The sequence below is a fragment of the Canis aureus genome, chromosome 3, assembly GCF_053574225.1.
Source record: "Canis aureus isolate CA01 chromosome 3, VMU_Caureus_v.1.0, whole genome shotgun sequence".
NCBI classification, from domain to species: domain Eukaryota; kingdom Metazoa; phylum Chordata; class Mammalia; order Carnivora; family Canidae; genus Canis; species Canis aureus.
Genome location: NC_135613.1, coordinates 75,578,280 through 75,603,392, shown reverse-complemented (window position 1 = coordinate 75,603,392; position 25,113 = coordinate 75,578,280). Strand labels below are relative to the sequence as shown.

The following is a 25,113-nucleotide window of genomic DNA, read 5'->3' as shown; positions in this document are numbered from 1 at the left end:
CTATGAAGAATTAGTTCCATGGAACCACACCTTGGTGAATGCGGTTTGTAAAAAATAAACAAAAAAAAGAAGAAGAACCAAAGGGTTAGATAGATGGGTAGATCTTTAGGTTTATTAACTAGAGACTAATGATTTTAATGCTTTCCCTGGACTAAGTACAAATTCATTGAATTTATGATTTCTAAGTATTTAATAAGAGAATCAGTGATACAAGTTACCATACAACCATGTGACCCAGAAATTGCATGCTAAGGTATTTTGCCCAAATGATGTGACAATTTATGTCCAAAGAAAAATATTTGTGATGTTTATAGCAGGTTTACTAACTTATCAGTGCTAATAAACACTGGAAGTAACCAGAATGTCCTTCAGTGGGGGAATGGATAAACTATGATTCACTGATACATGGAATATTATTCAACATTTAAAAAGAATGAAATAGGGATGCCTGGGTGGCTCAGCGGTTTTGCGCCTGCCTTCAGCCCAGGGCATGATCCTGGAGTCCCGGGATCGAGTCCCCCATTGGGCTCCCTGCATGGAGCCTGCTTCCCCTCTGCCTGTGTCTCTGTCTCTCTCTCTGTGTCTCTCATGAATAGATAAATCTTAAAAAAAAAAAAAAAAAAAAAAAAGGATAGAGAAATAAAGATGGTAATAAACATAATGATTCTTTAAAAAAATAAAAAGAATGAAATATCATTTCACACAATATGGATAAATCTTTTTTTTTCAATATGGATAAATCTTAAATGCATTTTACTATGTCAAAGGAGTCAGATGCAAAATCCAAAGATTTTCATAACATTATATTCACAGGACACCCAGGAAAATGCAAAATTAAAAACAAATTAGACAAACAGATTAGCAGTTACTAGGGACTGCTATTACTAGTTACGATTAGCAGAGAGGAGAGTACTTGCTACTAAGGGGATGTAGAGGGACACATTTAGAGTACAGATCTTCTCCGTGCAATAATAGAGGTGTGGATACATGATTCTACTCTTAAGTTAGAAACCACAGAACTACACATTCTGAAGAGTGAGTTTCTATGAATGCTGGCCAAATAACAACAAAAATCCATCAACCAAAATGTTGGAAGACTCCACGATGGAATGTAGAACTGTGATAAATGAATCTAACTGCATGAAAAATTATGACATAACTGCACTGAAAGGGTGGGGAGAAAATGAGCTGACCTAATTAACTTTGGAAAGTGATGTTCTGACTAGAAATTGTAAGGCTAACAACAAAAATAAACCCTGGACTCTAATCGGAAGGTTTGTTTCTCATGGGCACACAGGTTAACAGTTCTGAAATAGCTTCTCATGTATACTGGAGCTGAACAAATAAGTAAATGGATAATATATGGTTGGAACCAGGTTTCTCATTGTGAAATTCACACAAAAACAAGAAAGGAAGACTAGAGTGAGCCCAATGGTACTGGATTAAAATCAGATATACCAGTAAGAACTCTTGCATAATATATTTACAAATGGATATAAAAACAATTATGGATATGTGTGTATACCTGGGTATATATACATATATCATCTATATATACATATATTACCTAGCTGTATTGCTTGAGAGGGCTTAAAAGCAATGGCACCCCAACAGCCATGAGCATACCCAGTACCCACAGTTTGGATTCTAAATACCATTCTCCTATAAAAGGAATCATAGCTCCTTGGGAAAATGGCTACAACTAGAGCAAAATGAGCATCTCAGAGTAACAGAAAATAAGGAAGTACTCAAAAAACGAAAAAGATAGCAGCAAGTGCCAACCTAAAAGCTTTTCCAATGGTCAAAGCTGGAACAATATGAGCAACAAAATAAAAACATAGTATTGCAGTAGAATTCAAAATATAAAATAAACACTAGTCCACACTGATATAAGTAATTAAATAAATAACTAAACAGGAAGACACAAAAATCTTCCTTACAGAAGAATTCTAAATCATATATGTAGATACCTCCTCGCTCCCCTAAGTGTGGATTGGATATTGCTTCTAAAGAAGGGGGGGGGGGGGGGCTGGGTGGCTCAGCGGTTTACCACCTGCCTTCAGCCCAGGGCATGATCCTGGAGACCCGGGATCGAGTCCCACGTCGGGCTCCCTGCATGGAGCCTGCTTTTCCCTCTGCCTGTGTCTTTGCCCCGCCCCCCTCTTTCTCTCTCTGTGTCTTTCATGAATAAATAAAATCTTTAAAAAAAGAAAAAAGAAAAGTATGGGAGAGAGAAAGAGTCACTTTAGATGGGAGAAACCTGGCATACACTATCTTAGCCAAGTCATCAAAGTTAATATCACCAATGATGTCATATGGATGATCATATAGACATAATATACCCCTGACACAAAATGAAAGAGGACTTCATCTCTGTCGTATTCTTCCAAAAAATACATAACCCTAATAATAATAAACAGCAGCAAAACCAGACTATGGGAAATTCTAAAAAATCACTGGTCAGTACTCCTCAAATCTGTTACAGTCATAAAAAACAAGGCGAGCCTAAGAAACTTTCACAAACAGGAAGCAATGTGGAATTCTGAATTGGACCCTGGAACAAACAGAGATCATTAATGCAAAAACTGAAGAGATACAAATAAAGTCTCTAGTTTAGTTAATACCAATGTCAGTTTCTTAGTTTGACAGATGAACCATAGTAATGCAAGATGTTAACAATGAAGATAACTAGGTGTAAGGTATATGGAGTTCCAACACTATCTTTACATCTTTTCTGTAAATCTAAAATTATTCCAAAATAAAGAAGTTAGGGGATCCCTGGGTGGCGCAGCGGTTTTGGCGCCTGCCTTTGGCCCAGGGTGCGATCCTGGAGACCCGGGATCGAATCCCACGTCGGGCTCCCGGTGCATGGAGCCTGCTTCTCCCTCTGCCTATGTCTCTGCCTCTCTCTCTCTCTCTCTCACTATCTCTCTCTCTGTGTGGCTATCATAAATAAATAAAAAATTTTAAAAAAAGTTCAAAATAAAGAAGTTATAGAGTAACTAGTATATGATGCTAGAAAGTCAGAATAGTAGGTGCTCTTAGGTAGTGACTTAGATTTTTGGTTAAAAACATTCCCACAAGGAAAACTCCAGGCTCAGATGACTTCATGATGATTGTCACAAACATTTAAAGGAAGAGATAATAACATCCTACTTACTCTTTCTGAAAACACATGACACTTCCCAATTCATTGTCTGAGGCCAACATTACACTCAATATCAAAACAAGGCAATGACATTATAAGAAAACAAAAACCGGGGCAGCCTGGGTGGCTCAGCAGTTTAGTGCTGCCTTAGGCCCAGGGCATGATCCTGGAGACCTGGGATCAAGTCCCATGTTGGGCTCCCTGCATGGAGCCTGCTTCTCCCTCTGCCTGTGTCTCTGCCTCTCTCTCTCTCTCTCACATGAATAAATAAAATCTTAAAAAAAAAAAAAGAAAAGAAAACGAAAACGAAAACCAATATCCCTCATGAATACAGATGTAAAAATCTTCATCAAAATACTAGTGAACCGGGCAGCCCTGGTAGCACAGCGGTTTGGCGCCGCCTGCAGCCTGGGGTGTGATCCTGGAGACCCGGGATCAAGTCCCACATCGGGCTCCCTGCATGGAGCCTGCTTCTCCCTCTCCCTGTGTCTCTGCCTCTCTCTCTCTCTCTCTATGAATAAATAAATAAAATCTTAAAAAAAAAAAAAATACTAGTGAACCAAATCTATCAATACATAGAAAGAATAATACATAATGACCAAATGGGATTTATCCCAGGAATGCAAGGTTGGGTCAACATTAAAAATTCAATGTAATTCACCATACCACCAGTCAAAAAAACCACCACCATATGGTCATTTCAATAGATGCTGAAAAAGCATTTTACAAAATTCAATACCTGTTAATAATAAAATATCTCACAAACTAAGAAGATAACTTCCCAAAACTGATAAAAGGCACAGATAACATCACATTTAATGATAACAAATTAAATACCTTCCCTCTACGATTGAGAATAAGGCAGGATGTCTAGGTGTCTTTGTTCACAATTTCTATTTAACATGTTAGCCAGAGATAAGACAACAAAGTAAATATATAAAAGGCTTAGAGACGGAAAAGAAAAAAATATAATTGTCTTTAACCACAGATGACATGATCATCTTTGTAAAAGATCCAAAGAAATATATATATATATCTATTTTTTTAAGATTTTATTTATTCATGGACACACAGAGAGACAGGCAGAGAGACAGGTAGAGACACAGGCAGAGGGAGAAGCAGGCTCCTTGCAGGGAGCCCGATGTGGGACTCGATCCCGGACCCCAGGATCACGCCCTGAGCCAAGGCAGACGCTTAACCACTGAGCCACCCAGGTGCCCAGAAATCTATATTTTAAAAAAAGAGAATGTTTAGCAAGATAATAATACATAAGATAATATACAAAAAGCAATATTTCTATATACTAGCAAAAATTAACAACTTTTAATTACCATTTCATCAAAACATATGAAAAATACAGAGCTGAATTAGACGTGCAAGACCTATACATCGAAAACTACAGAATTTTTTGAGAGAAATAAGACTTCAATACATACAGTGAGATTATGTTCATGAATTAGAAGACTCACACTGTTAAGATACTGATTCTCCCTAACCTCCCAAACCTATATTTGACACAATCATCCTCAAAAATCACAGCATTTAAAAAAAAATACAAACTGACATGTAGATTCTCAAATTCAGATCCATTCAATACAAAGACTCTAAAAAAGCCAAGACACTTTTTTCAGAAAACAACAAAATTGGAAGGCTTATACTATCTTGTTTCTAAGATTTAAGATAAAGCTACGATACTCATGACATAAAGATAGGTATATTTATCAGAAGAACACAATATAGAGAGCATAAATAGAACCATGTGTAGAGGATTGATTTTTTTTTTTTTTTTTTTTTAAACAAAAGTGGCAATGTAATTTAACAGGAATAGTCTTTTCTACAAATATCCCTGGAGGGCAGCCCGGGTGGTTCAGCGGCTTAGCACCGCCTTTGGCCCAGGGCGTGATCCTAGAGACCCAGGATCAAGTCCCACGTCGGGCTCCCTGCGTGGATCCTGCTTCTCCCTCTGCCTGTGTCTCTGCCTCTCTGTGTCTCTCATGAAAAAATAAATTTTAAAAAATCTAAAAAAAAAAAAAAAAAACACCCTGGAGCATATGCCAAAACAAACACACACAAATAGACCTTAATCCTTACCTCATACCATATACAAATGTTAACTTGATATATATCATGGGACTAACAATAAGAGAAAAACTACAGAACTTCTAGAAAAAATTAGGACTAAATTCTTGCAACCTTGACTTAAGAGTTAGGTCAAAATTTTTCAGGTAGGACCCAAAAAGTAAAAACTTTATTGTTTTTTTTGTGTGTGTGATTTGTTTTGTTTTGTTTTACAGATGTTGACAATTTGAACTTAGTCAAAATTTAAAACTTTTATTCTTTTAAAGACATTGTTAAGGAAATAAAAAGACATGGCACAAACTAGGAGAAATATTTTCAAAACACATACCCGATAAAGGATTCCTAACTTACATCTCAGTAGTAAGAAGAAAAGCTAATTTTTTAAAAGATTTGAACAGACACTTCACAAAAGAAAACAAATGGCAAAAAGCACATGAAAAGTCCTCAGTATGATTAAGGGAAATGCATATAAAAAATACAATAAGATGGCCATTCACACCCACTAAAAAACCAAAATTAAAAAGACTGAGTACACAAGAGTGTGTGGGCAACCTCCAGTGGTGGGGAGGGACAGAGGGGGAAGGAGAGAGACAAGCCAACTCCACAGGGAGCCTGCTGTGGGGCTTGATCTCAGGACCCTGAGATCATAACTTGAGCCAAAAACCAAGAGTAGGATGTTTAACTGATTGAGCCACCCTGGCATCTTTAAGTCCATAAATAGCTGATAAGTTGACTAATTTCTCTAACTCCCTACCTAAATTATAAAACCTAAGTTGTTGCTTTAAACATAAAATCTTCAGAATTCCACAGAAAAATAAACTTTTATTTCAAAAATAAAGCTTGAAATGCTGAGCATTGTAAAATTTTAATTCTTAGCTCTGAACATGTTATTTAAAAAAATATTTAACATTTTGATGAGCACTATATCAATATGCTGGCTTACTTCAATATCTAAAGCCCAAGCAATTACCAAAGCAATTCACTTAACTAGGATATTCTTATCAGGACATTACAACACTCCACACACAGCAAAGGAACCTGATGAACACCACTTTGGCCAGGTAGATCAAGGTCATCAATAGTCATAAACTATATCGACAGTACTACCTTGATATGATGTGATGAAAATGGCACTATTCCTCTGTGATCTTCCTTCCAACAACTCATAACTCCAGTCTCATCATGAGGAAAACAGACAAATTTCAATGTAGAGACTATTATAAAATACCTGACCAGTACTCCTCAAAAACTGTCAAGATCATCAAAAACAAGTCTAAGAAACTGTCACAGCTGAGAGGAGCCCAGGGAGACATGACAGCTAAATGAGATGTGGTATTCTGCATGGGATCCTGGAACAGAAGAAGGACAATAGGTAAAAACTAAGGAAATCAGAATAAACTCTGGACTTAATAAATATTGATGTATTAAAACTCAGTCATTAATTTTAACAGAAGTATCATTCTAAGGTAATATATTAATAACAGAGGACTCTGAGTGCAAGTATGAAGTACCTGTTCCTCTCTATACTAGCTTTTTAATTTTTCTTTAAATCTAACCCCATTCTGAAAAATAAACTGTTACAAAAACAGTCGCCCTCCGTCCACTACCAATTCAAAAAAGTCCACTGCAGCAGCAAAGTTTAGAACACTATAGGAAAAGAGAAGGAAAGATACTAGGGGAAGAGAATCAAGAAAAGGACTGTACAGGTGTAATTTAAAGAACATCCGTACAGCCTGGGTAGAAAACTATGTTATATAGTTTTTCTTTTCTCTCTCTGTCTCTTTTTCTCTCTTTAACTATTTAGTGGAACAAGAGAAAGCATAAAAAGAAAGGTCAAAAGATGATCTAACAGGGATGTTAAAAATACTCTTGCCACTGCTTATACAGCTGTACTGGTGTTTTGACGTCAATCTCAAGACTCCCATGGATTATAACAACAATTCCTTCTTTGGTGTTTGCTGTATAAATTTCAAAGTGAAACCCAGTTGTTAATGAATGTTCACAGTTTCCATGATGAGAAGACTAATTTTGCTTAAAATCTGAGAAATACAGTGGCTAAGAATGGGGAGGAGGAGAAACAGAGAGGGTCATTTTGAACATGCTCATTTGAGTTTAAAGGAAGTCCTCTCTCTCAGACCAAGAAGACATTTACCTTCTCATTCTTAAAGCTTCACTGGGAAACTAAAGTGAAATACAAATCTCATTCATTTCTTTTACAAATTTGAAAAAGATGTGGTTTGGTAAAAGCAATTAACTTGCCCTTAACTGAGGACTGATATCCAAAAATGTCTGAAATTTCAGTCTCTGCAATATCTGTGTTTTGTATGGTAGATTTAACTTAATAGAGTTATATTAGTGATTTGAATCACTAATTGGTATGATTCAATGTATTTGGTTATTCACAAAAGCATATTCTTTGCTAAAACCATCACAATGAATCTTCACTATCCCAAGAGAAATATGTTATAAACAATACTTTTTTTCCTAAATTTGCAACTACACGAGAACTGACTGTTATACCAAAATTCACAAGGTTAATTTTGCATTTTGAAAGGTAATTTCTGCCATGTCATATATGTTGCATTCTTTTCTTTTTTTTTTAAGATTTTAATTATTTATTTGAGACAGAGAGTGAGGAGAAGGAGAGAGGCAGAAAGCAGACTCTGTGCTGAGCTCATGGCGCCCGATGCAGAGCTGAACCTCACAACCCTGAGATCATGACCTGAGCAGAAATCAAGAACTGGGGGGCCACCAAAGGGGCCCCAAGTTGTATTCTTACCTTTGTGAACCTCTGGAGCTGAACAGAAAAATCAGCGAGAAATGCTCAGTAGTTCAATAAAGCTGTCTTTATCAAGTATCCTAACATTCGTGTATATATTCAGCTGTACACAACAATCTCAACTTTATCTCCAGAAGTACCTCCCTACTCTTAACTGGTGATTAAATCGAAAGGAGTGAATGTTTCTTCTCGACCAAGGAAAATATATGCCAGCAATGTCAAAATTACAGAACTGTTATGGACATTTTTTTAAAAGTTCTCACTATGCAATTCATTTTTATGAGAAAAAGCATATCTGAAAGTCAAAGCATCTCTCCTACACTGAATAAAGGTGCCACTCTGAAATGATCACAGGAGAAGGACACGGGAGGGATGTGGGAGAAGGTGGTTAATGACAGTCACCACGTCAAATTTAAAGGAAGCACAAGAAAGGGAAAAATTTGACTATGGATAACCATAAAAATCCATTTTTCATATTTTAATTTTGTTCTCAAATTAATTTCCATCATTATAAAAAAAATAGTTGTTCATTGAAAATAATATGGAAAAAAAACAGGGAAAAAAATCACCTAACACCTTACCACCCATCATTATTCTACTAAATTAATTATATAGCTATATAATAAAATACAGTACAGCCACAAAGCACAGGCACTCACAGAGAAATAAAACATGTATAAAAAGTATACTGCTGGGGTGTGGCTCCGGTGGCACAGCGGTTTAGCGCCGCCTGCAGCCCAGGGTGTGATCCTGGATACCCGGGATCGAGTCCCACGTCGGATTCCCTGCATGGAGCCTGCTTCTCCCTCTGCCTGTGTCTCTGCCTCTCTGTGTATCAATAAATAAATAAAATCTTTTTTAAAAAAAAAAAAGTATACTGCTGGGGATCCCTGAGTGGCTCACCGGTTTAGCACCTGCCTTTGGCCCAGGGAGTGATCCTGGAGTCCTGGGATTGAGTCCCGTATGATAGAGCCTGCCTTCTCCCTCTGCCTGTGTCTCTGCCCCTCTCTGTGTGTGTGTGTCTCATGAATAAATAAATAAAATCTTAAAAAAAAAAAGTATACTGCTAAATGAAAACATTGTTACAAAACAGTACATATAGAGTAATTTCATTTGTGTAAAGCAACTTAATGGTTGCTACATCTGATAGCTACATCTGGGTGAAGAGAGGGAACCTGTCACTTTATACCTTCTTCTATGGTTGAAAAGATTAAACTAGTTTTAGGGGCACCTGGGTGGTACAGTCAGTTGGGCCTCTAACTATTGGTTTCGGCTCAGGTCATGATCTCAGGGTCGTGGGATCCAGCCCACATCGGGTGCTCACCTGTGGAGTCCACTTGGGTTTCTGTCCCCCTTGCCTTCTGCCCCTCCCTCACCTCTCATATAAATAAATAAATCTTAAAAAAAACAAAACTATAATTTTAGTACTGAAGCTGCTAACAGGTATATAAAGGTTCATTACTCTTTTCTAACTTAAATGTATGTCTAAAATTTTACATTATAAAATCACATAAAAATGTACTTTATACTTCTAAAGAAAAAAATGTTTGAGACTGGTTTCATCCTGAAGAGCTTTTCTATTTGTGTCTGCATTTGTTTTTAATTCTAGAGATAGGTATCTCAGCTAGATCCCCCTTAAACAAAAAATTATCAACCACGTACAATAATTTAAAAAGTATATTGTGGGCAGCCCGGGGGGCTCAGCGGTTTAGCACCGCCTTTAGTCCAGGGCATGATCCTGGAGACCCGGGATGGAGTCCCACATTGGGGTCCCTGCATGGATCCTGCTTCTCCCTCTGCCTATGTCTCTGCCTCTCTGCCTCTGTGTGTGTCTCTCATGAGTAAATAAAATCTTAAAAAAAAAAAAAAAAAATATATATATATATATATATATATATTTCAAAATCCCTTGAAGTAGATATTATAGTAGACATTACAGATAAAGAGACAAAAGCTAAGTCAGAGTCTAATTTTAAGTATTTAAGCTAACAAATATCTGATTGTAAATTCTGTCTCTATCAAAAGAGGGAAAATTTTGTGGGGGAAAACCTTACAAAAATTGAGCATCTCTCTTATCTCTAAGAAACAAACTTCAGTTTCCCATAAATAAATCTTTCAAATGCAAGGAGTAAACCAAGAAAGGATTCCTATACTCTACTGCTCACTTGCCTAGGAAATTCAAGCTATATTTGAGAGCAGACTGAACTCTGCAAAGCAAACTGGTTAGTAACACATTGGGGCAAAGGTCTGCCAAAAAGAACTGTGCATTGAGCTGGTATATGACAGTGTACTGAAGCACAAATAAGTATCATTGAGAGGCATTAAACAGTATCAAGTCCATGTTAAAGATGGTATCTCTATTAGGATATATGAGAACTTTACTTCCTGAATACAAAAGAAAACATTATCAGCAGATCAGAGCAGTAAATAGTTCTACTGAAACCCAGGTAGTAGTGCTAATGGCGACCCTTGAATAATGAAGTAATTTAAAATCTTTTGTAATTTACAAGGCATTTTTTTTTTTACTGTAGTAGTGGTTACTTTGTAGTTACTATCACTTATCTAGTGTTCTCTTTAAAAAAGCTTTAGTGGCTTTCAGGGTGCCATCAAAAATTCCAATATTCGAGGGATGCCTGGGTGGCTCAGCAGTTGAGCATCTGCCTTTGGCTCAGGATGTGATCCCAGGGTCCTGGGATTGAGTCCCACAACGGGCTCCCTGCATGGAGCCTGCTTCTCCCTCTGCTAGTGTCTCTGCCTCTCTCTCTCTCTCTCTCTGTGTCTCTCATGAATAAATAAAATCTTTTTAAAAAATTCCAATATTCAAAAGTATGAAGGTAATATAAAACTGATTAAAGTACCACTTTTCTAGATTATAACCTAAGTCTGTGCCTTATAGATTATAAAATATCCAAGTAGCAGTAGCTTAAAAAATTCCAATATTCAAAAGTATGAAGGTAATATAAAACTGATTAAAGTACCACTTTTCTAGATTATAACCTAAGTCTGTGCCTTATAGATTATAAAATATCCAAGTAGCAGTAGCTTAGCCCATGAAAAAGATAGTTTTGGTGAGCTATACTCTCATCCCTTCAAGTTTTTACTAGTGGTCACTAGAAAAGACATTTAAAAAGTTGCTCATAACTTGTTATAAAACTGTTGCAGGAGACACTAAACCCATTTTTGTCTTGAAATCTATGTGAATAATATTTTTTATGAAGCTAATGACAAATGACAGGAGGAAACACACTCCCCAACAGCTGAATCATATTTATCTTTTTTCCCAAAGCATCCTGATTTAATTTTTGTTTTGTTTTGTTTTACTTAAATTCAAGTTAGTTAACATATAGTGTATTATTATTTGGGGGGTAGAATTTAGTGTTTCATGAGTTGCATATAACACCCAACGTTCATTATACCAAATGCTCCCCTTAATGCGCCCATCACCCAATTAGTCCATTCCCCCATACACCTCCCCTCCAGCAATCCTGTTTGTTCTCTATAGTTAAATGTCTCCAATTTTTTTTTAAAGTTTTTAACCCACAGCATCCTGAAAGCAGAGAGGCTTACTCACAATGGTTTTATCAACCTTTATAATAGTCATATTTTCATTTCCATCACTGTAAAAACTTTATCTTTTTTTTTAACTTGATCTTCTATATTTATTTTAATGTCTTTAATAGGGACTTGTGTGTGTGTGTGTGTGTGTGTGTATTCTTTATTATAAACCACTTCTCATCTTTTTGGGATGTGATATAGAACATAAGCATTAGGGATCCCTGGGTGGCGCAGCGGTTTGGCGCCTGCCTTTGGCCCAGGGCGCGATCCTGGAGACCCGGGATCGAATCCCACGTCGGGCTCCCGGTGCATGGAGCCTGCTTCTCCTTCTGCCTATGTCTCTGCCTCTCTCTCTCTCTCTCTGTGACTATCATAAATAAATAAAAATTAAAAAAAAAAAAGGAAAAAAAAAAAAAAAAAAAAAAAAAGAACATAAGCATTAAAAATAATTTTTATTTTTTTAAAGATTTTATTTACTCATGAGACACACATAGGCAGAGACACACATAGCCTCCTGCAGAGGCTCCATGCAGGAAGCCCTATGTGGGACTTGATCCGGGACTCCAAGATCACACCCTGAGCCAAAGGCAAATAAATGTTCAACCGCTGAGCCACCCAGGCATCCCTAATTTTTAGGGGCACCTAGATAGCTCAGTTATTAAATGCTCGACTCTTTTTTTTTTTTTTTAAGACTTTATTTATTTGACACAGAGATAGAGAGATAGATAGGGAAAGCACAAGCAGGCAGAGCAGGAGAGGAAGAAGCAGGCTCCCCGCTGAGCAAAAAAGCCCGACTCGGGGCTCGATTCCAGAATTTAATAGTACTGATTTTAATAGATATCTATAGTCTGATTTTAGAAAATGCACTCCCCCTCCACTAGACATTACTCTTTTTCTCGTGGAATTTTAATTGGGAAAAATGATCTAATCTCATTTGAACCCATTCGAGAGACACTATAAAAGTATGACTCCCTATATAGATTAGGAGAGGTAGGCTCAAATAACACACAAAAAAAGATATGGTTAGGGGATCCCTGGGTGGCGCAGCGGTTTGGCGCCTGCCTTTGGCCCAGGGCGCGATCCTGGAGACCCGGGATCGAATCCCACGTCGGGCTCCCTGTGCATGGAGCCTGCTTCTCCCTGTGCCTGTGTCTCCGCCTCTCTCTCTCTCTCTCTCTCTCTCTCTCTGTATGACTATCATAAATAAATAAAAAAAATTAAAAAAAAAATAAAGATATGGTTAACATATCTTTGAGGGACAAAGCCAGGATTCATTTCTGGCAATTCTGACTCTCATAGGCTTTCTTCTATACCACACCACCTTAAATAGGGCTTTCAGCAAAGACAACATAAAATTAAAATATTAGATGATGAGAGAACAACAAGAGAAATGAGATGGGAATGGAGAGGTACCAGGGGAAAAGAAAAAAAGGAAGGGAGAAAGAAAGGAGGAAAGAAGAAAAAGAGTGGGGAAGGAAAGAAAAGAGGGAGACCAACTGACCTTCATAACAATAGTGAAAATCATAAAGGATCTAGGAATTAAACTTAACAAAAAATGTTCTGAGGCCTCTATGAATGAAATTACAAATTATTACTGAAGAACATAAAAGAAGACCTGAAGTTTCTAAAGAAATACCACGTTCATGTATAGGAAGATGATATCATAAAGATGTTCAATTTCCCTAAATTTAGCTAGATAGTCAATGCAATTACAATAAAAAAATCTAGTAGGGCTTTTTATGAAACCTGACAGGTTGATCTCAAAATTTACATGGGAAAAGAAAAGGCCAAGAATAGCAATGAAAATTTTGAAAAAGAACCAGGTAAGGAGACTTACTCTACTTATAGGCTTAAGTAATTTGGACACTTTGGTTTGGTATAGAAATAGTCAAACTAGTGAACTGAGGGTTGATGGAGGGGAGGTGGGGAAGATAACTGGGTGATGGGCATTAAGGAAGGCACTTGATGGAATGAGCACTGGGTGTTATACACGCAACTGATGAATCACGAAATTCTACCTCTGAAACTAAAAACAAAACAGCAAAAACAAAACAAACCCAGTCAAACCAAGGGAACAGAACAAAAAGCTAAGAAACTCACAACATATGGAACCATGATATAATTACAAATTTAGCACAGCAAATCAATGGGGAAAAGACTATACAGAAGAAGCAAGACAACTGGTTATCTAGAAGGAAAAATAAAACGATCTCTACCTCATACCATAATCATATTTTATTAATTAAAAACACTAGTTAGGGCAACTCTGGTGGTGCTGCGGTTTAGCGCCACCTGCAGCCTGGGTGTGATCCTGGAGACCTGGGATCGAGTTCCACGTCGGGCTCCCTGCAAGGAACCTGCTTCTCCCTCTGCCTGTGTCTCTGCCTCTCTCTTTCTCTGTGTCTCTCATGAATAAATAAATAAAACCTTTAAAAAAAAAAAAAAAAAAAAACTAGTTGCAGGATACATTCAACACGAATTCAATTTTTATAAAGTTAAAAAATATGCCCCTCAAAGCTCTATAATGTGTGAAGATGCAATAACTGTGTAGAAAAAGCATATAAACATGCATGAAGGCAACAAACACCCAATCTACAATAGTGTTTACTTCTGCCGAGGAAGAGAATAGGATTAGGGAAAAATACACAGGAGTGGCACTTTATCTGTAATTTTAGTTCTTCCCCTTCCCCCAAGAATGATGATGCCAGGTAGTAGATGCACAAATATTCATTATATTATTTTCTTTTTTTTTGGCTTATGCTTGAAATATTTCACAACAAAGTAAAATGAGAAGAAAATAAAATTAGATGTTATAAGTAATTGGGGCTTCTATTTAATAACACTGAGAAAGCATATTTTTCCCTTTTTTTTTTAATTTAGAACTCACTGAAAAAAAAAATTTAGAACTCACTGAAAGAAAATATATTTTTTTAAATTTTTTTTTATTTATGATAGTCACACAGAGAGAGAGAGAGGCAGAGACACAGGCAGAGGGAGAAGCAGGCTCCATGCACCGGGAGCCCGACATGGGACTCGATCCCAGGTCTCCAGGATCGCGCCCTGGGCCAAAGGCAGGCGCCAAACCGCTGCGCCACCCAGGGATCCCAAGAAAATATTCTTATGTTCCTCCAAAATCCTAGTTGTTAAAACTTCATCACTCCAATTAATCTCTATAAAATGATAAATGTAATATTTAGAAGGGCTTATGCCACCAGTTCATTGACTTAAAACTCTCTAAGACTTATCAGCAAGCACCAGTCCTGAAATAGCTGACTCTTATCTATGAAATTTATTGTAAGTTTTCAATTAAAAACAAGAGATTTCTGTGTACACTTCTGTAGTCATTAGTCACTACATAAGATCACACTGCGATCATGGAGACAGCTAGAAACCAAGGACAAAACCAATTCTACTTTTTCAGCAGCTAAAGAATAACACTTCTGTATTATAAATGCTGGAGGCCAGACAATATTTATTCTAAAACTTTTCTAAAAGGGAAACATACATAGGAAAAAACAGGGGTTTTGGTATTGGTCAGGCTGCGGTCAATATCTGGCACAGCTATTCAATGCTTTGTGTGACCCTGAGAAGTTTACTGAACTTCACTGAACCTCAGTTTCCTCACAAGTGATTAAACTAAGAACTTGTAGGGATGCCTGGGTGGCTCAGCAGTTATTAGCGCCTGCCTTCGGCCCAGGGCATGATCCTGGGATCCCAGGATTGAGTCCCAGGTCGGGCTCCCTGCATGGAGCCTGCTTCTCCCTCTGCATATGTCTCTGCCTCGATCTCTCTCTGTGTCTTTCATGAATAAATAAATAAAGTCTTTAGAAAAAGATAAACTAAGAACTTGCTTTACAGGAATGTTGTGAGGATTAAATGAGATAAGTGTATGGCCCAGTACTTACGATGTACCAGGTAATAAACAAATGTTGATTTCCTTTCATCAAAATCTTTCTCAAGTAAAAGATACTATCTTAAATTCTACATTCCATCTAAGTTTCCTTATCTATTCCACAATGCAACCTGTGGGTCTTAGTTTATCATGAAAAAACATATCAACACTTTTTTTTAAATGATTAAAAGCATGTAAGCAACAGAAATAAACCAATCTTTTTGTGCTGTTTTATAACCTTGGAAAACTCCCTTTGACATATTTTTTCCCCAAAAGTGTAAGTCTAAAAAATATTTACATATCACAACAGTTCTAAGATGTGAATTGCAGAATTATAGTCACTCATATACTCTTTCCTTCCCAAGGGGTCTTGATCTCTACTTATGCAATCTCCAAAAGAATCAGATGCAGTAAGGCTATTGGACAGCAATGAAGCTTCTTAAAACTACCAACCTGGGCAGTTCCAGTGGCCCAGTGGTTTAGCGGCGCTTACAGCCAGGGGTGTGATCCTGGAGACCCGGGATCAAATCCCATGTCAGGCTCCCTGCATGGAGCCTGCTTCTCCCTCTGCCTGTCTCTCCGTTCCTCTCTCTGTTAGGAGTAAATAAATAAAATATTTAAAAAATAAATAAATAAAACTACCAACTCTCCTTGGCCATAGCATAGTAGTATCCAGCTACAATTTTTTCTTTTCTAGTTACTGCTATCCACCCATGGAACATACATTATCACGTGGATTCCAGGAAAGGAATACAGGTGAGTTTAGATTAGGTAACTGGAGCCAGGATTTAGGGGTCAGACTGTGGTCACACTAATTTACCTGTTGCTCACAGACAGAAAAGGGAAGAGACCAGCCAATACTTCTTTGGGAAAATAAGGAACCTCATAGGTGACAGACAAGAACAGGCCACTCATTGTATTATCTCATTGTCCAGAGCATCATGAAAAGATTTTAAAAAGAAATCGAATGTACTCCTCCAAAGCAGATACATTTAGATTTAAGGATTTTATTTATTTATTTACTTACTTATTTATTTATTTGAGAGAGAGACAAAGAGTTCTAGCAGGAGAGCACAAGTGGGGTGAAGGGGAGAGGGAGAGAATCTCAAGCTGACTCCAGGCTGAGTGTGGAGCCTGAAGTAGAGTTTGATCCCACAACTCTGAGATCATGACCTGAGCCAAAACCAAGAGCTGGATGTCCAAGTGACTAAGCCACCCAGGTGCCCCCAGATATATATAAATTTAAATTAATTTGGAGTCATCAAGGAAGATACTCTTTTCTATTTTTAATTGACCCTTTTTTCCAGAGTCTTGCAATGGAGGAATAGTTAGCAGGTTATTTTTTTTTTCCTGCCTCTTTTGTTGTTGTTGTTGGAAGTGCTACCAGAGGTACATGTAATTTCTCCAATTTGACCTAAACATTATCTATCCTTCCTTACTTGGGAAATGCCCTTTATCACTAAGATTATAGCTTCAGGAGTGCTTGCACGTAAGTTGGCGAGCAAGTTGGCTAATACCTATCAAGACAACCAGGTCCACTGACTAGGCAATCCACGGGGTGACACGTGTCAGAAACATATTATCTTCATAGTCATATCACATATCTCTTCTTAACCCTAACAAGTTAGAAACAGGATCTTCAGCAACATATGGGATTTAAGGAAGTATAAAGAAAAAGAACCTGAAGTTGTTAATGACTACATGAAATTTTTATGTTCTGCAAATAAGAATACATTTTTAAGAGCCAAACTTTCACCTCAAATTCTTTACATTTACATTAAACATCCAGAGACAGGGGCTTCCTACAGCCCTCATTTTCCTTTATCCCTCTATCTTATGGTCACTACAGCCCTCTGCAACCCTCTCACCACTGCCCCACTGCAGGAACTTCTGTCTCCCACTACAGCCTCTCAATTGCATTCCTATCTCAAGATTTACTTCCCTCTCAGGGCGCCTGGCTCAGTTGGTAGACCATGTGATTCTTGGTCTTGGGATCACGAATTCAAGACCCACACTGGGCCTACAGTTCACTTAAAAAAAAAAAAAAAAAAAAAAACTTCTTAAAAAAGAAAAAGATCATCTTTCAGATTACTACCTTAGTTATTCACTAAAATAAAAATCAAAAATATAAATAAAAACTAGAGTTTTCACTTAAAAACATTTCTAATTACAAAAGCAGTAATATATTAATCATTGAAAGCCTAAAAAAATTCAGATAAATATAAAAACAAAAATCACCCATAATCTCACAACCCAGAAACAGAAACATTTTAAAAATTAGCATGACCTAGAAAGTCTATATATTAAATTTTAAGCACTATATTTGTTTTTTAAAACATAATTGGCATTATATTTGAAGTTTTATCTCCTACTTTTCACATACCTTGGACACTTTTCCATTATAGTTTACCTGAAAATGACTACAGTTGCTGAATATATAATATTCTATCAAATATCATATGGTAACACTGGTGTCCTAACTGCTCCTTGCCCTTATAATTTCTAGGTCTACCTCTTCAGAGTACCAGACTTAAATTGATTGCTCTTTGCCCCTACTACAAATAATGGTGGGGTTGACATCTCTGCATAAAAATTGACAACTAAATCTTTATTTCCTTTTATGTCTTGAGATATATACCATATTGGCATCACTGGCTCAAAACGTTTAAATATTTCTTAGGCTTTTGAGCTATACTGTCAAATTGTTTTCTATGAAGTTTAAAGCCAATTTACATACTCAAATGTAGAGGATAAAAACACTGCTTTACCACAATCCTTCCTGGCATGACATATTTGCTTAATTACAATTAAGAATAGAAAAGAAAAAAAAAAAAAGAAAAAAAAAAGAATAGAAAAGAAAAGGGATGCATGGGTATCTCAGTGGTTGACCATCTGCCTTTGGCTCAGGGCACGATCCCCCGACCTGGGCATCAGGCTCTCTGCAAGGAGCCTGCTTCTCCCTCTGCCGGTGTCTCTGCCTGTGTCTCTGCCTGTGTCTCTCTCATGAATAAATAAATAAAATCTAAGAAAGAAAAAAAAGGGGGGAAAAGAAAAAAAGAGAAAGTTCTTCACACAGCAAGGCATGGCCCCAGAGATCTTTCTTGAATTTTTTGCTTGGTACTCAAGATTATGCCTTATGTTGTACAGCAATGTAACTCTTACTTTGGGTTTATCTGTTTATTCATTTATCTATTCAAATATTTATTGCCTTTTGTCTTCCAGGTATAGAACACAAAAGTGAGTCAGACAGACAAAGTCAGCAAAGTTGGAAAAATTAGCTCCAAGATTTCTCCATCAAAAGCATTGTCCTTAGAGCTATCAAATCTCCTCTGTACTAACTCCCTTCCAGATCCAGTAAGGGCTCAATTCTTGAGACAAGGTTGTCCCTATGTTGACCAACATGACGTCTGAGGTAACTGAAAGTGGAGAGATAGGTCACTGGAAAAGTTAGACAAAGGCCAAATCATGAGTGGTCTTGAATACATGTCAAAGAACTTGCCTTTAGCCTCTAGGCTACTGTCTCCCACACTTAAACACTACCTTACTCATCTGCCAGTCACATAACTCCTGGACTATTAGTTACTTAATGTTTTCCTTTAAGTATCAATGCTTTAATTTCAGAAGGAAGCTTTACTGCACGATGATAAATAAAAAGCCAGCATTATTGGCCACAAGTAGAAGGCATTAGTAGGCAAAAAATATAAACCATTATTAAATTTTTAAAAAGTAAAAGTGAAATGCAAATAAAGTATTCTTGGAAGTAGGAACACTAACAATTAGCACATCTGTTACATGGTCATCACAGCAGCCTTGAAAATGAGGCATTTCAATGTTTCAGTATCTTCAAATCCCCTGAAGTCATGACATGCCTTTAGCCTTACTCAGTTCACTGATACTAGTGATTGGTCATTCAATGGAAAACAACAGTTAAAGCAAAAAAGTGTTAAAAAAGTAAATAAACACTCATATATACCTGATGTTTCATTTCAATGTAAAATACATAAGTGTACATTTACCAATTTTTAAATGTAGGACCAAGGCCTCTTCCTTAAATAAGGATGTGTTGATTGCAGTGCCCTATTATCTTTCTTGTATAAACTGTACTAAAATACCTCAGCTATGATTTATTTCCTGTTTCAGTTTCCTTACAGTGGAGCAAGAAACTAAAAATACTCATTGGACTCTACTTTTTTCCCAAGTAGCTAATAGTTGTTTTTCACTCACATTTAATATGGACAGCAATTTCTTTTTCTTTTTTTAAGATTTTATTTATTTATTCATGAGACACACAGAGAGAGAGAGGTAGAGACACAGGCAGAGGGAGAAGCAGGCTCCATGCAAGGAGCCTGATGTGGGACTCAATCCTGACACTCCAGGATCACATCCTGGGCCGAAGGCAGGCACTAAACCGCTGAGCCACCCAGGGATCCCTGAACACCAATTTCTTTAGTGATGGTGTCTCTACTGGCATTTCCAAAGTGCACACAACTCAGTTGTCACAGAAATACCTTTCTTTTTTTATGCTCATATTTTTCCTCATTTTTCATATATTTAACTCAACTATCTAATTCCAATACAAGTACAACAGGTTGGGATGATGCTGTTCAAATGGAAGCAGAAGTATTCAGACATACTACGAAGTGGCCTCCTACACACACGCATTTAACTTGCTGCAGGTTAAAAGTCATGCTCTACAGAGGAATTGGAGTGAGCCCATGAAATTGAGGTTGACCAAGAGATTTCAGTGATTGCTTCTCTCCTCTCTTCTTTTAAATATACTGGCCACATTTTTCAAGACTTGATCATGTGTAGCTACCCTGGATGTTACAGGACTTCATGAATTCCTAAATGACCACCCTTCTTGACCATGTTTCCTCCAACAGTTCCTTAACTGTAACCGGCCACCTTGAGACACTCCAAAACTGTATCTCAACATCAAGAATGATACTCTCCCCAGGCACATTTGCAGCATCTCTCATCCTGTTATTTTCATGCTTTCTATCAGCATTACAGCTCGAAAACATTCATTAAAAAATCTTATGAAAGTATTCCCTATCTTAACTTCAAAATTGGAACTATGTATAGTCTGGCAGGAATAGTGGAAAAGTCTTCACACATCCATTTGAGATGGAGGAGGAATTTCAAATATTTTGGAAGAAATCTTCAATTTGTGAGATCATATGCGTGACTGAGACAGGCTCTGCAAATAAGCACATCTTGACAAATATATCTGCTCATGTGAACAACTTAAATCTATCCTGATAAATTTAAGTATTCTGTGTACAAAACAAAGTGAACAAGATAACCGCAAAACTAGAACCACAAGATATGTGATTTTTTTTCTTCTCTGAGGACCACTTGAGGACTCCTGAAAAACTACTGAAAATATTTTGAGTGTTTTAAAAGATACTTGAAAGATTTGATATGTTTTCACAAGAATTTTCCCAAATTGGATGGCAGCAAAAAGCAGATGAGGAACCCCTTTTCCATATCATCAATATCTAATAAATAACTTGACACATTCAGAAGAACAGATTCTAAAAATTCCTTTAGATGATTTCTTGGAACAAAAGACCTAATATTTATGAGTATGGAACCACTGATCAAAGTTGTCCATTAATTAGCTTCTGACCTTTCCAACTACAAATACGTGAGAGTTGGGGTTGCTGGTATTTGTTAACATCAAAATTTTAACAATGCACCTGTCCTAATGATCTTGAGTCTCATCTTATATGCCAGGCAGTGTCCAAACAATATCCCTTCATTGCTAACTAAAAACTATTTTCTCACTGAGGAACTGATTTTCAGGCAGACATTTCTGTAAATCAAAGGATGCGTTACAGATTTCATTTTTAATTTTCAAAAATTTAATAGTGTCTAATTTTCTACTGTTGCCTTCTGTAAGTGGCAAGAATATTGATTTTATATTTATAATAAGGAAATAAAGTTTCCTTTGGAAATGGATTTTCAATTTAAAAACCAATGTTAAAAAACAGTACAACTCATGTTAAAATTATAAGCAAAATAAAACAATATTCTATCTTTAAAAATTAACTGATAGTTCAGTGATAATAAGACTATTGCAGATTATTAAGGTAATATCCAAATAATTTAAATATAGAAAAAAAGAGCCGACAAGATAAAGGCCAAGTTTCTTAACATGCATTCAAGACCACTCTAATTATCCTTCCAGTCTCTTTTCTCACCACTTTCCTTCATCTCAAATTTCATGTTCTAGCAATATCCCATAAATAAAAAAAACTATACTTTCTAAAATGTCTATTATCCATGTCAGCAGCACTGCCACCACCTACACACACACCCCACATCTAAATATCTAACTCAAATCCTTACCTTTAAAGAGGTTCTTTACCTACTACTTTCCTCCAAGAAAACTTCCCTTAACCACGTCTCCTCAGACTGTATTACAGTCATACCTCATTTTATAGCATTTTACATATACTGCATTTTTCACAAATTGGAGGTTTGTGGTAACCCTGCATTGAGCAAATCTATGGATGACATTTTCCGACAACATTTGTTTACTTCGTATCTCTTGTCTCACAATATTTCAAACTTTTTAAAATTACACTTGTTATAGTGATCTGTGATCAGTGATTACGGCTTGCTGAAAGCTCAGAGGATGGTTAGCATTTTTTAGTACTAAGTATTTTTAGTTAAGGTATGTATTTTTTTGTTTTTTGGACGTAATACAACTCTATGCTTAACAGACTACAGTATGGTACAAACTTCACTTTTACATGCACTGGAAAACCAAAAAATTTATTTGGCTTGCTGTATTATGGTATTTACTGCAGTATTCTGGAACCAAACCCACAACATCTCCCAGATATGCCTCTATCAGATCTTAGAAACGTTGTCTTATTCACTACATACCTTTCTCTGGTTCTCAGCATAGTTATTCAACAGATAATTTTTGGAAGAACTCTCCAATGTTTTACTTGACTACTATGTATCACTTAGCAACGTTAATTACATTTTACTTTCAACTTTCATCCCTTCATGAGGTTTCCTTTGTATACACTGTGCTCTCCTCCTACTCCTCTGTAACCACTGACTTGATTCTCTGTAACAATTTCTTAATAGGCTTTGAGAGCACTTCTGTCCTCCCCCACACTTGTGACCCAAGATATTATTTTGGCCATCCTTCCCTTATAATCTCATTCTTCTGAACTTGCCTATTTAAGTTACTTCAACTACCATCACAAACACAACAGCAGCAGCCAAACCCTCACTTCTCTATAGGTGACACATATGTCATTGATTAGCCATGAACACCTGGATATTCCATAGGGTACCTGTGGTGGGCAGCTTCTAAAATATCCCCCAATGAATCCTGCCTCCTGGAATGCATGCTCTGTATAGGTCCTTCCCCACAGTGAACAGAAGTGATCTGTGTTACCAGCAGACAGTACAAAAATGACCGTGTGCCTTCTGATCCAGGCCAGTTCATAAAAGTTATTATGGCTTCCACCTTGTTCTCTAAGATCATTTGTTCTGGGTAAAGCTAGCTGCCTCAACCATCCTTATAGAGAGGTCTCTGAGGAACTGAGGCCTCCTGTCAACAACCAGCACTCACTTGCCCAGCATGTGAATGAGTCACCTTAGAAGTGGATCCATCAGCTCCATTCAAGCCTTTGCTTCAAGAACAGACATCTTGACTACAAGCTCATTAGAGACCTTGAAGCAGAACTACTCAGCTAAGTGGCTCCCAGATTTGATCACAGCAAACTATGAGATAATAAATGTTTAGCAGCAAAGTCCAACAGAACTTTTAGTAACGATTAAAATGTTCGTTTGTTTTTATGTATTTTTATTTTTTAAGATTTTATTTATTCATTCATGAGAGACACAGAGAGAGGCAGAGACACAGGCAGAGGGAGAAGCAGGCTCCCTGGAGAGAGCCCGACGTGGGACGGGTCTCCAGGATCAGGCCCTGGGCCGAAAGCAGGCGCTAAACCGCCAAGCCACCGGGGCTACGCTCTTTTGTTTGTTTTTAAAGATTTTATTTATTTGAGAGAGAGGCCAGTGGAGGGAAGAGCAGAGGGAGAGGGACAAGCAGACTCTGCACTAAGCTAAAGCCTAACATGGGGCTCAAACACATGACCCTGATGAGATCATGACCTGAGTGGAAAACAAGAGCCAGAGGTTTAACCAACTGAGCCACCCAGCTGCCCCTGATGAAAATGTTCTATGTCTAATGTCCAACACAGTACCTGCTGACTACACTATAGCTACTGATCACTCAAATGTGGTTAGTGTGACTGAAGAATTAATTTTTAATTTTATATGATTTTAACTAATTTAAATTTAAATGGCCACATGTTGGACAGTACAAGTATATTTATTGATCTAGTATCATCTACAGGCAGCAAGAGAACTACTATGGTACCTTAAACAAAATCTGCCCCTTACTATATCTATTCTCCTCTCAATCTTTCATCTAACCAGTTAACCAAACAAAAATAACAAAACAAAATAAAACTGACTCCGCCCTTTTATATTCCCCAGCTTGGCAAATGATACCAACACCTAAACACCCAAGCCAGAAGGGTCCTCACTTTCACCACCTACCCTTTTCATACTACTGGTATTCTTAACATCTTCTCAATAGCTCTATTTGTCTCTTCTCTTTTCTGGATATTGTTACAACTTCAGTTTAGGACTTCATTTTTTCATCTGGATTACCAAAAATGCCTCCTTTCTGGTCTCTCTATCCCTAAAACTGCTTCTCGAGACCAACCCATTCTTCATATTGCCCCTTGAACGATCATTCTTTGACATAACACTGATCTTATTACCTTTCTGATTAAAGGTCTTCAGTGGCTTCCCACAATCCAGAAGATAAAACCCGACCTCCTCAGAACATAAAAATAATCTGGTGTCTCTTATCACTTCAATTTACCAGCTGCTGTGCCCATCATCAACCTCCCCACTCTAATCACCTCATGCATTCCTAGAAAACATGACCTATTTCACCTCTGTGCCTTTGTTCACATTGCTACTTCTTCCACCTGAAATGCTTTTCTACCCCTCACCTCTCTGGTAACTATACCCTTTTTTTCAAGATTCAAAGGAAGTATTCACCTCCTCTATGAAGCAATTTCTGATTTATCCTGAAAGTACTGGTTTTTCTCAAGTCCCCACTGTACCTTGTGCACTTAGCTGCCTACACGTTTGTCTCCATTAGACCAGAACTTCTAAAATGCAGAAACTGTACCTGATTCAATGCTAATGATATCTGATAGTATAGCATAGTATTTAAGAATACAGGTTGCAAAGATACACAAATTCAGACTACAATCCCAGTTTTACCACTCACTACGCATGTCACCTAAACCTTTTAATGTTGTTTCTTCCACTGGCAAATGGAATTTTATAACAAAACCCATTACTTCACAGAGTCATTATGAAATTCAGTAAAGGGCAGCCCTGGTGGCTCAGCGGTTTAGTGCCCCCTTCGACCCAGGGTGTGATCCTGGAGACCAGGGATCGAGTCCCATATCGGGCTCCCTGCAGGGAGCCTGCTTCTCCCTCTGCCTGTGTCTCTGGCTCTCTCTCTCTCTCTCTCTCTGTGTCTCTCATGAATAAATAAATAAAATATTAAAAAAAAAGAAATTCAGTAAAATAGTATGTATA

General features: G+C 37.3%; 1 protein-coding gene and 1 long non-coding RNA gene across 7 annotated transcripts in view; one reads left to right on the top strand and one right to left on the bottom strand.

Moving 5' to 3' along the window:
- Positions 1-25,113, bottom strand: part of ARHGEF12 (Rho guanine nucleotide exchange factor 12) — a 151,198-nt gene that overhangs the window by 109,631 nt on the left and 16,454 nt on the right. The gene's annotated exons all lie outside the window — the stretch shown is intronic.
- On the top strand, positions 919-19,763 carry LOC144311411 (uncharacterized). The gene is made up of 3 exons (XR_013376956.1): positions 919-1,297; positions 16,151-16,209; positions 18,676-19,763. It is a non-coding gene; the product is annotated as an uncharacterized LOC144311411 (long non-coding RNA).